A 12,921-nucleotide genomic window follows, 5' to 3' on the forward strand; every position below is an offset into this window, starting at 1 on the left:
GTTGACCTTCTTTTGTAGATAGAATCTTCAATGAGTGGAAACAACTTACTAATAAAGGTGCGCTTGTTGAGTAAGGCCGTTTTCTTGCAGGAGTGCTAACGCGCGCCCTTATTCTTCGCTTGCTCCGCAGTACGAGCCTCATACAGAGCTGCGCCCCTTTAATATGATGAGAAGAGGGGCCGCCCTCTTTTCTGCACCAATCTTTATTTACTACTATCTATCTTTTTTGGGGGTGTATAGCTCAGTTGGTAGAGCATTGGGCTTTTAACCTAATGGTCGCAGGTTCAAGTCCTGCTATACCCAAACAAACCTACCTTACACTATACCTATTCATTAATAAGGATGCGTAGTAACGTTCAAAGATCACTCTTTGGCCTTTAGACTCGCTTCAGCGACTTCGCCCTTTAAGTGAGAAGGGGGTGAGGTAAGGAGTAGTATAAGAGTGGCTCGGTCATCCATAGGCCTCTCCTTATTGGATTCATTCTATTCTATAGGGCGGGGCTGCAGACCAACAATCCAGCAAAAGGGCTTAAAAGCTCCTTTATCAAACCTTCCCCTTTTCAAAAAAAGAAGGTCAGCATCAAAGCCCAGCAAACCCAACCTATACAAAGAGCTCTTTTCAGCCCCTACTCCTAACAAGTGAAAGTAGCTGGCACCCACCATACCTTGCTTCGTGCCCTCGGTTTACTTCACTGGGGCTCTCTTCCCTTGGAACCAGGTATGACAGTTTACTTCTTTTTCTTCACTGACAGCATCCCAATGAAGATGTTCTTTTGTAACTGCCAGGGAGCTGGATCTAATGAATTGATCATAAAATGGAGAGATTTGGTTAACGGGAATGATCGTGGTACTCATTGAAACCCGAACTCAGAGTCGACGAGCATGAAGCAGAACCATCTGAGCACACCGAGCGGCGCATCAAGCAAATAAAGAAGGAGGGAAAGCATCGAATGGGATGTGGGAAGCGAGCTTACCGGTCTTGCTATGGATCTTTCCCCTCGCTATAGCTACCATGTTCAGTGCCCAAACATAGATATGCCTACCTACATCTTATCTTACTACACCCACTCACCGCTCTTGGAGGTATATGAGACAGACTACGCGCTAACAGCTTTAGCAACAAGGCTATAGGCTAAACAACTAAAAAAGCAAGCATTGAAAGACGCTCACCTAGTGCATTCACCCTAAGGGAAAGTTCCTGAGTCAGTCAACTCAATTACAATCAATCAAAGAAGAGCACTATAAGCTTTCTACGCGCACCCTACGTACATAACTCCGCGATAGGACAGCAAAGGAGACACTAAATACACGCACTACAGAAGAAGCTATGTGATCAACGCGAGAAGCCTAATTGCATTTAGGAAGGAACGCATGCGCATTGGCTAGAGCAGTCACTTCCGGAGTTAGCTCTGCAGATGAAGCAAGCAAAGGCAGAAGGTTGAAAATCCACTCTTGCACAGAGCCTCTTACTCGCCAAGTGGATAGGCAGCAAGCACAACTGGATCTCCTCATCTACGATGCCTCCTTCTTCCATATGTCCGGAAGCCTTATCTTCGTCTCAGAACTCAAGCCCCTTCCCTTTACTCCATAGGGCATTCGACTATTCCCATTCACTCTATCTACTTTGGCTAATAATCTTAAATATCTGGTCATTGGCCCAAGGTCAGCTCTTGTCTATGAAAGTAAGTTCCTTCTCGGTTTCGCATGCCAATTGGCAACTGCTCTATTTCGTATCATCCCACCCAGAGGGAAAGATATGAGGTAATTTATTCATTAATAAAATTTCATTGCCTTAGTTACCAGGAAAGATCTGATGTGAACAAAAGAAGATCATGGTTGAATGCTCACAAGACATGTGACATTGGTTTAAGTTGAATCGACTGTGAACGAATGGGTTAAGCGAAAAAGGGCGTTGATCCAGGATTCGATTCGAGGCTTGACCAATCCGGAAGTTGCTGAAAGAGAAGCGGAAAGGGACATCTTGAACTCAGGGGGAAGGGACGCTAACAAGTACTAAAAAAAGACTTTCCACAAGCTCGATCTTCTATTCAAGGATTCTTCTGCCTCACAAGTACCGGGCGATCCCGACCGCACCGATGCGGCTTAACCATCGTTTATCCACAGATCTTACTTTGAAACAACTTGGAGGGGAAGGCATCCCTTAGAAGCTGCATGAGCACTTTTACCAAAGAATGTAGGGAATAGCTAAATAAAAGGAGCATTACTTCGAACCAACCAGAAAGAAATCCAATTTGGAGTACTAACCAAAGGAGCATAAGCGGAAACGTAGAAAGACCAAAAACCCAGCCTCTTGCTGAACGAGATTATCATTCTCTTTTCCAAGCCCGGTTATTGAACCTATGCTCTACTCAATCCCAAGTACCCGTATACGCTACCTTCCTTGATCGACCCAGAATGTACTATCTCTAGCCGTGAATTCACTACACGAACATTTAACATATGAAAGATAAACGAGATCCATTGCACAAGTATGCTATTTCAATCAGTCCATGCTATCCGCTACACAGGGTTATTCAATTCCGTTTGATTCAAGACAAGCAGGAACGCTTCAAATAGACTACAGTGGACATATTCTATTATTCAGAGAGCCGCATAGACCCTCGATTTAGTTTAGAAACAAGAAGATTACAGCCTAGTAGTAGGTGGAGGCACTAAGTAGCCAAAGGGTATGACGAAAGGCTACAGCTATGCATAGGAAGTCTCAGTTAATGGGATGCCGGGTTCCCTTTGAGTGTAGAAAAGCTGCTGCTCGATTTGAATTGAGGCTTCGCTTCCAATCGCCATAGTGAAACTTCTGATTAGCCCTACTCTACTAGATTAGCCATAGCTAATTCGATAAAGGAGGGGTGAAAGACTAAAATTTCGATATATGTAGAAAGGGCACGACCTTTTTAGAAACAAAGACTACGAGACTTTTATCCATCCACTGTTACAAGAATGGTATGTGCCTCCATTAGGAAGAGAGGGAGAATGTGACTCAGTTTCGGTTGAAGTTGGCTTGCTGGATCTTGGAGTTGAACGTGAATAATTGTGAGAAATTACCCCCTTGTGTATACTTCTGTTCCTAAGGGAAGGGGCTTACTCATATATATAATATAAAAAAGAAAGTTTGCACTTAATCTATTAAGGCCAATCTTCTGATCCTCAACTATTCTCAACCCTCGGAGTCTAAAAAAAAAGATGTGTATCTTGCTATTGGTATCAATCGGTCCTCTCTTTCCTTTTGGTGGCGCATGCTTAGATTACCCTTATTCTTCATCTTCTCTACCCTTCGGTTGCTTAGGGCGCCCTGAGGGATTCGCCTCTAGGAGAATAGTTATTGATCACATAGCTTGGGTACTAGAAGTTGCTGATCGTATCATTCGGGCAGAGCCTGGGTCCCTTTGTATTATGTATAGCGCAGCTCCCTCTTTCTTTTGCTAGTTTTGTTCCGATCGATGAAGGAAACTCGGTAGCGCGCGGATTCGTTTTCCTATTTCACTGGGATCGGTCCTAAGGCGCGTGCTTCAATTCAATATTGTCTTGATTGGCAGTCGCTCTTCTGTATTTTGAATCTTCAGAGATACCCTTAGAGTTCTGTCCTGAATTGGAGGGTTGTTGAGTCAAGTCAAGAAGAATAAAAAGAAAGTCCCACAAAGGAATCTTGGACAATGGGCACAAGTCTTTATTAAAGAATTAGTATCTCCATTATAATTAGCATTTCTATCAGCTCTGCTCTTTTGTCTCCTGAATATCATCTCGAGACCCAAACAACGAGATCCGGATTGGAACCAACGCATATTCAAAGCTTATGGCCCTTCAATACAACCCCCCTCTGTATAAAACCGTAAGTGAGCGGTGCGAGTCTACAAAGAAGACTTTCCATCTTCCTTCTTTGGCGCTGCTGGAGATGCCCCACAAGGCCTTCTTTCTCAAGATTTCATTTTTCGCCGCGGTGAACAAAAGGAAGCAACGCCGCTACAAGCAATAGAAAGCCACGTTTATTAATCCATTTCAGTAGGTGGCGGTGTACACTAGGTATCAACAAAGGACGCTTTCTCTCACCCAGCCCTTTGGAGGTGTTCACTCTTCGCCTTCGGCTTTCTATTGAATGATCCATCTGGTGTGCTATTTATACTCCGTCAGTGAGGGCTTCTCCCTTTTCAATCTACATGGCATACGTACACGAATGAATATTCAAACTCATCGACTCGGCTCAAAGCATATGATCAAAGCTCTAGTGGCGCACATAGCAATATCAGAATAGAATTCTCGTCGGCCTGACCGGCAGTAATAGCGAACTAACACTGTTCTAATAGAAAGGGGGAGTCCCTCTTTGCGGTAGATAACGCAACCGAACACAAAATGATTCGGTCTCGCAAAGCATCTGGGCGAGCCCCTCCCTACTAAGCATACGTTTATTACCAGATCCGATAACAGCGATTCTCCGTCTCTGACCAGGAGGTATCACATCTACAGACATTAGCCCCAAATGCTAGCTCGCATTATGAATTAATAGTAAGTCGCTACATCATGCTTTTGAGGAAGCTATTCGGGCTTACCCGCCTCCTATTTATCAATTCTTTCCGTTTGATGGGCGTGCTCTTGTTTCTAGGTTTGGATGTTCTTTAAGGGTCTACTAGATTACGTCAATACATGAATCTCATCTTTCCAATCTCTTTCTTCTTTACCCGCTCATTCCTCTGACTTTATGCCTTCTATTCGGCTCCTACCCTACCAAGTCCGACCGGGGGTTAACTTTTCGTTATCAACTGCTTTCTTACTTTAAAATGTTGTATCATGGGCTTGAGGTATCACCGCCTACGAGTATAGATTTCCCGTTCGGTACACATACCCGAAGGATAGAACCTCTCGCCTCTTCTGTGGAAGCATCCTTAGGGAGGTCAAGTCCATATAATAGGACTAGCCACAAGTACTGAGACAATATCTAAAATATTTGCAATTCTTCACTTTTTTTATTTTAACCCAGTTCCGGGAATCAGGCAAGTAAGATCTTTAACACAAGCTTGGCACCTAGGAATAGGCGTTTTATGGATGATTCAAGCCCTGCACACTCAAAGGCGAGAACGAAGTAGCGATTGCTCGTCCAAATGGGTTACCACCAAATCAAGAAAAATAAAAATTATATGTATTGAATTTATACCTCAATCAGCCCTTTAACACCTTCGAAAGAAAAAAGAAGGAAAGCACCCATCTCAAGTGCCTTGCTTCCTCTCCTTATCAGTCGAGCTATTTCATTCCTTCTTTTTTCCAAAGCAGGGTTAGCGTGAAAGGGTGAGTTGACTCGGGAAAGAGTTATGAGTTAGCTTCGGGATATGGCCTTTGCCTCGGATTATCCCATAAATTGGAACTGTTGATGCATGGGAGGGAATAAGAAGAAGAGGAACGTAGTAACTCGACTGTAAGGAGAGGAACGAAGAGAGAAGAAAGATCCTGATTTTATCAATGAATAACTTGCGTCAGATAAAAAGAAAGCAAAGAAACCTGCATTAACCCAGGATTTTTCAAAGCAATACCGGTAGCTAAGGGCTTTGAAGTTGTTGCTTAACACATCCTATTCGAACAATCAAGATAAAGGGGCTTTTAAGTAAGGATTCCCGGGGGTTTCTCAGAGAAATTCCGATAGACTATTAAGGAGAAAATAACTGTAAGGAAGATTGCCGGATTGATTTATAATTTAGTAAGGAAAGCCAGGGGATTTCTATCAAGGGCAGCTATGTCAGGGATGCTCGTCCGAAGAAAGTGAAGATATCCAGGGAGATTCATAGGGGCGTATCAGGAATTGGCCTCTTATTAGGACTCTACCACTCCTATGGAAAGGTATTCCAAGGAAGCATCAATCAATATGCGGGAACCCGAATTCAAAAGAAGAAAGCCTTCATGCATCCAGGGGAGCTACACCCATCTCACTAACAGGATAAACCGGATAGACAAGTCCTTATTTTAGAGATTCAGTCCCAGGTTTTCTGAGAGCAGCGGAGCAAGAAGAAGATACGGCTACTTCCCAAGCATCCTAGTAATCTAGTCTGCAAAAAAGCAGCTAAAAGCGACGTCCCAGTCTTGAGACCTGATCAATCCCATGAATTCTCAATCCTTATGCTTATCAGTCTTCGTTACTCGGATTACAGTCGAGCTATTTTGTGTGTGATTGTCTATTTTAAGATCATATTGGAAACCTGGGATATGCCCATAGGGAAACCTATATTATTAACATGTTTGGCAGGAACGTACCTATCGTCATATCTGAGGGGACCCTATCTCCGGTCTCAGCAAGCTATGGGATATAACAAGGAATGCACCTTCCTCTTTGGAGGCAGGGTCAGTCATTCTGCTTTGGTTCTGCTGTTAACCACAACTAACATGACTTAACCAAGTCAGATGGCCTCTATTCTTTTTCTTTTTTTAACTCCTTTCCTAATGTTTTGTTTGGGAAATCTCACTCACTACACACAATCTATATGATATGTGTGATGCCGACACCTAAGATAGAGAGAGTTACGACGACTATAATCAGAAGAAGAGGTTATGAAGTAACTCGACTGATAAGGAGAGGAAAGACCTCGGGCATTGAATCTCTGGCCTTAGCCTGCCTACCAGTCTTGATCTCTTGCAAGAACAAAGGGAAGCACTAAGAAACTATTTCAGCATGCAATTGGCAGAAATTATTCACTCGGATGCTCTCACAGCGATGCTGAAAAGGTCATCTCTACTCTGGCTCAACACTTCCCTTACTTACGCGAAAGAATCATCCTCAGAAAACAAGCATCCCGGATGGTTGAGCTCAAGCGAAGCACCCTGAGAGCAAGAAGTTCGATCAATTCTGCCAAAGCCTCTCAGTCTACTGCTTCTGAAAAGACTTCTTACTACTCTAGTTAGGAAGTATAGTTTCAATATGGGCTTCTATCTTATTTGTTCTCCTCTGCTTACAAACTGGGTAAGAAGAAGTAGAAATCTGCAGTTAAGATGAATGCAAGAATCGGATCTGAGCTCCCCCGGCTCTACGACCCCGCAAGGCACTACTGTAGAGCTCTTTGGGCGAGACTTTCTCGATCACAGCTTCTCACTGACAGACTAGCAATTCAAGAACAGCTTCTTTCTCTTACGCAATTTAGACTCTCCACAACAATCTGTATTTCGAAACAAGGAAAAGGATTCTCGACATGCTATGCAAGGCGGCAGGTGCTACTTCCTGTTAGACGAAGCTTAATGTGTTTTCTATTGGACTTGGTTGAGTTGAAGAAGAAAAGAGAGTGAGTTTGATTCCTTTCTCACTGAGGAAACTTGGCAAAGGTTTCCAAGCCGTAGTCCAAGAGGCAAAGGTTGTTTGCCTTGCTTTCAAACTGACTTGCCTTATCCTATTGGGTGAAAGTACTATTACTGCTATACCCGTCTACCCGGTCTTACTGTGAGCCCTCCCACTCTTGGAAGAAGTCACACCTTAGACACGGTAGGTCAGATTAGAACTGAAAGGCCCTTAGACCATTACACAATGGAGCACTTGCTTACACCACTAGTTAGAGAACTGGGGAAGGGGGAAGAAAGGAGCAACTTAGATCTCCACCGTCCTCCTTATGTGATGCTTACTAATCCAGCGGATCCCTCACCAGATGCTTAGTCAGAGCCATTCTCCTTGTGCTTTGATAGACTACTATAATAGACTCTTTAGGAGAAACATTCTCCGCTTCGGCTTGCCTCTGGAAGCTCTATTGTTAGACAGACCTTAGCGGACTACTTATTTGAAGCTTGACTTGTTCTCAGGATCTAAACTGACTGGAAAGAAGAAGCATTAACGGATGAAAGTAAGGATGGAAAAAAAGAGGCTGTTAGCTCTTGCTTTGCCTCGGATGCGGCACCCTCTATTCCTAAACTAGAGAGCGTCAGGGATGCTTTGGAATAAGCTAAGCTCTTCCAGTGAGAGTGGCCTATCCACTGCGCCGATCCCTTTTTTATTCTTATCAGCGGGATAGGGAACTAGTCCTCTGCGATTGCACGACCTTTCCTCACCAGCAGAAAATAAAAACAATCCAACGCCTAGAGTTTCTTTTTAGGCAGCCTAATTCTTTCTCCCTAAACATATATAGAAAGAGGAGTAACGACGGGACAGGTCACGACTACGTGTTTGACTCCGGCCAGAGAGTTCTTTTGTCCAACTACTACTCCAACTCTATAGAAAAGACAGTCAGGCCTCTCCCTTGAGCCCCGGGAGGACAGGTTATATTCAGAATAAGAAAAAGATTCCAGCAAGAAAACGGATGGCAATCAACGGCTTTATAAAGCTCAAGGAGTTGCTTGTTGGCTGGGAAGCGAAGAAAGAACGTAAGCACGCCAGTGGGTGTCTTTCGCATGTTGCCATTCCAGAGGTGAAAGTACACTTTCTTTATTCTTTATTAAATTTCTGGCATAAGAGGGCTTTTATCTTTGCTCTTTTAGCGGAATAAGAGCAGTTTGGTAAGATTATAATATAGGTCAGAAAGAATCAAATGTCCCTAGTATCAGGAAAGAGGGTGCACATTCATAGGCCAATCTGTTTTCTTGCCCGTTCCCAGGAAAGGTATGAAAGACGCCTATTCTTCAGGCAAGGAGCGCTTCCTATATAGAATATGTCCGAACTTCTTTCCCCGTACCGGACCGCAGCAGCTAAAGGACGTGCCACTGGACGAGGATTTCTTTCATTTTTGTTAATATTCTATGAGCGCGTTCTCCTCTTTTGAAAGAAAGATGTAAAGTGTGGTCTTCTCGTCACTCTTCGGGATGCTAAAGAAATAGTCGGTATTGATTCGATTCTTCCATGGGATATGGGTTTACATGGCGGGGACTCCCAACTTATTGAATAGGTGACGATGGTCGAGGAATAGGCCTTGGCAACAGCAAGCCTTTCTCCTTTCTTTTCGTTTGTTTATTCCACATGACTACTCGAGGGTTCCAAAAAGGGTAGTGTGAGGCTAGCAAATGTCGTCTTACGATCATGATACTCGGAGCCTTAAGTGAGCTCCCGCTAGGCTAGGTTAGGTGTAGCAACCTGACGACACGAAAGGTTTCGAATCTTCAATGCTACTCCTAAACAGTAAAGAGGAAGGCTTGGACCAGCTCCTTAATTTGTAGGCGAGAAGCTCTTTGTTCGAGTTGACTGTGTGATTGTGGTTTTATTTATGGCAACCGGAAACCTTTTCCTGAATTGAGAATGAGTAGAAGCTTGACAGGGGTTTATGGGATGGATGCGGGAAAGAACTCCCCTTTTGCAAAGCAAGGTTTCACCCTCTGATTACACTTTTTTTTTTTTAGGGATGGGATCTTCTGCCTAGATTAGATCTCTCACGGGATTCATCTGGCATTTCTGGATGGACTGGCATTGAGCATGTCATTCCGGACTTCGCTATTCTCACAGTCAGATCGGACATTGAAATCTGAAGTAAACTATCAAGACAGGACTGTCTTATCTATTTTATTTGCTGACAGTTGTATTCTCTCTCCTATTAGCTGTCAGTTGCAATATTGACTTTTTTGTCTTATCTTCTTTCTGAACATCTTACCTTCCTTGTCTTAGCGGTGCAGATCTTCTTTATGCTTTAAGTGGATCTTCCATGTGCCAATCAAAGAGAACGAAGTGCACTACACTTAGCTCTCTAGGTTAACGTCCAATCCTGTCCACCTAGCATCCCACCTTCCCCAAGTTTTAGTATTGGGCACCAGGTCTTTCGATGAGCTTACTAGAGGGAGAGAGATCGATTAGCCGTGAAGGGGCCCCTTGCCCACTCCCCTTCCCCCCATTTCCGGGGGGCCTCGTCCTCTTCAGGTAGGAGAGACTACACCTTTCAAAAGGAGAAACTTAGAAAACAAAGAGAATCAAAAAGGCCATCATTAATGCGAACAAGGCAATAGCCTCGGTTAGAGCAAAGCCCAGGATTGCATATCCGAATAACTGTTTTGCCAATGATGGATTTCTTGCCACGGAATGAATTAATGAACTGAATACGTTTCCAATACCTACAGCAGCTCCCGCTGAAGCAATTGTAGCAGCTCCGGCACCCATTGATTTTGCACCTTCTAACATCTCGAATTGAGAAAGTCTCGTCACGCTCTTTCATTCACGATTTTATGTTCTCGTCGCTTCTTCCCCTCGTTCCTTTTCTCTTGGACATCTCACTTTAGGAAGCAAAGGCAAGCAGACTAGGCGGCAGAGGTTGTCTTCGCGGAAGGGGAAGAGTAGGAGGCTTTGAGTCGGGCATCAAAACTCGGCGTAGATAGAAAGTCCGCTACCCATTCAAGCAGCTTGTAAGGCTACAGTACTGCTTCATATAAGATGTACCAAGGACAAGTCAGATAGTGCACATTACTAGTGGGATAACTTTAGACTTATGTCTCACTCTTCTGGATAGCACAGGAAAGAGAAAGAAGACTAAGCAGACGATTCGGTGGGGCCTCACTTCAGGGGGAACATAGGCAAGGAAAATCCTGTCTCACTAGATCTATTGCTGGGGGCTAAAGCACAGGTTTACCCGCTAGTGGGTTTTTCTCTTTCATCGGTTCTGGAACGGGTCTGACTGGAACATCGCTGTCACGAACAGCGTAAACTGAGTATGGGTAGTCTAACTACTCATGCTAGTAGTTTATCTACTAGATGCTCTATAACTCACTAGAAAATAAGATTCTAAACTGGATTGACTCGGCCGATGAACCAACCTCACCAGGGACGCAAAAGGTAGACCCAGTGGACTGACTACTATAGCTGGTACTCCAAAAAGGGAAGGTAACATGCCGGGACGGCGAAAACGAGAAGAAGGATCAAAACATCGAAAGCCTTTCTGAGCCAGAGAATTGGACGTGTGATCCATAATAGAAGAGCCTTTTAGCGTAGCGGCGAAACGTGCCTGCTCTACGATCAAAGAATTTTTTGAATTGATAAGTATTCATGAGTGCATATACGTGGGCCTCCGGTCCTCGGACCTCAGTGTCCCTTTTGTCTTCCTCGTAGGGCGGCTCCTCGCCGTAGCCTGCTATCTCCTCCAACTCGTCATAGAATGAGGCCATGTTCACACCGCTTCGCCCCTTTATTGATTGACTGGATTGGCTGGCTTAAGAATGGAAGGCTCTTCAAGGCAATGAAATTTTTGGTTCCAGTTGTGCGGTTGAAAATACATACGAAAAGGAAGAAAGAATAAGGCAAAGATCAGAGAATAGCTAACTCGTGTTGACGAAAGAATGCTTCGGTGGCTGTAGCTAATACAAGGAAAGCGAGTAGGAATTACGACACCAAGAGCTCGTTCACCTTCAGACCAAGAACTCAAAGAGCGAGAGCGAGCCACGTAATCCACATACTAATCAATCTTACTGATACTGAATGATAGCAAAACAAATAGATCAATAGAAAGACGAATAGATAGAAAAATGATTCAAACACTAGAGCATAATCCAAAAAAAGAAAAAAGAAATGCCTTGAGCATTGAAGCCGGAAGGAAAGCCATTAAGCAAGCCCCTAACTCCATACTCTATTTCCTGCCTTTGCCCTCTCAAGCAAGATAAATTGAACCAAATGCAATCAATCGTCAGACCGCCGGAAGTCACTCTTTCTCTTTTCCAGGCATACAATCAACACTTCTTTCATTCAAAGGTAGGTGTATAAGCCCTTATATTGATCGATTCGCCTAAACGAGTTTCACAAATTCGTTAAGGACACAACCCTAACTAATATGAAAGGCTATGGATATAGTCTACATCGGCTAGTCATAGGAAGAATAAAAAGACCAGCGTTAGGCCTCTTCAGCTAATAGATGTGTCAAAGACCGTTGCCAGGTTCAAGCTACTGAGGGTTCACTTGAACCTGGCAATTAGACCCAAGTGAGAAATGGAGAAAAGAAAGCAATAAGATAAAAGAGGGGAAAGACCTGAACACCCTCGGCGTTCTGCGCACAAAGGGGGAGCACACTTATAGCGACAGAAGTGAGAGAGCGGGATTGAGAGGACCCCGTGGGGCTCGAGGAAAGAGCTGAGACTCTGCAAAATAAAAAAAATGGAAATGAGATCAAAGGTAACGATATACCTCTCATGTCAAGGGTAATGAATGGCAGAAGAGTAGTCCAGAGAAACCCAGCGCTTCCATTCGGAAGGTTTGGCTTGAGAAGAACATACTGTAACTCCCACTTTTTCAGCCCCTGGCATCTCCAAGCTTTGGGACGAAGCTGGACTAAGACTCTTTTCGTTGGGTTGCCTTTCCGGTAAGAGAGTAAGCGTATGAAGAAGAGTTCATAGGCGGATCGAACTCCAAGCAAAGTTTAAAGCGGTAAGGCATTCAATTAATTAGGCTGTGGTCAATCTTCAGATATGGAATAGGTACCAAACCGGAGTCAGAGTCAGCTGCGGCATTTCATTCAGTCAGCTTGGCTTTTTATCTAGTTTGCCTTTTCCTTGGCGCCCTTCTTTAGTCAATCTCGCATTGGTCCATTCCGGTCTTCAGTCAGTCAAGTCAGTGTGCACCAAGCAAGTAAGCAAGCCAGTGAATTGATCCGAGGGTGAATAGACTAAGGTAGTGAAGTCATCCTAGCTCAATGCTTTCCTATCTGGTCCTGGAGCCTTCAATTAAAAAAAAGACCTTACGGAACGGAAAAATGGAATCCTCTGAGATAGGTTGAGAAAGCGCGTTAATATCCTGTTGAGAAGTCATCTTGCCACTAAGATAAGGATCTAAATCAAATAATATTAGGAATGATGGTCAGTAGTAAAGAGGTTCTGGTAATCTCGCACGATGTGGCCGCCAAGGATATTGGTGTGATTCAATATCCAATTTCCAGTCCTAAAGGGCTCAAATCCTATGACGCCTTCCGCGTTTAAGGGTGGATAACTGAAATGAATAGTCTTGGACTCCCCTTTTTTTAAAATCCAACTGATACGGGATTTAATAAACAA

At 43.9% G+C, this 12,921-nt stretch overlaps 1 non-coding gene across 1 annotated transcript; it reads left to right on the forward strand.

Moving 5' to 3' along the window:
* Positions 1-230: 230 nt before the first annotated feature.
* Positions 231-303, forward strand: TRNAK-UUU (transfer RNA lysine (anticodon UUU)). Its single transcript has one exon. It is a non-coding gene; the product is annotated as a tRNA-Lys (tRNA).
* The last annotated feature ends 12,618 nt before the right edge of the window (positions 304-12,921 follow it).

Source organism: Vigna unguiculata, unplaced genomic scaffold (genome assembly GCF_037176805.1).
Source record: "Vigna unguiculata cultivar grain cowpea cultivar isolate G323 ecotype 2 unplaced genomic scaffold, ASM3717680v1 ptg000226l, whole genome shotgun sequence".
Taxonomy (NCBI): Eukaryota; Viridiplantae; Streptophyta; class Magnoliopsida; order Fabales; family Fabaceae; genus Vigna; species Vigna unguiculata.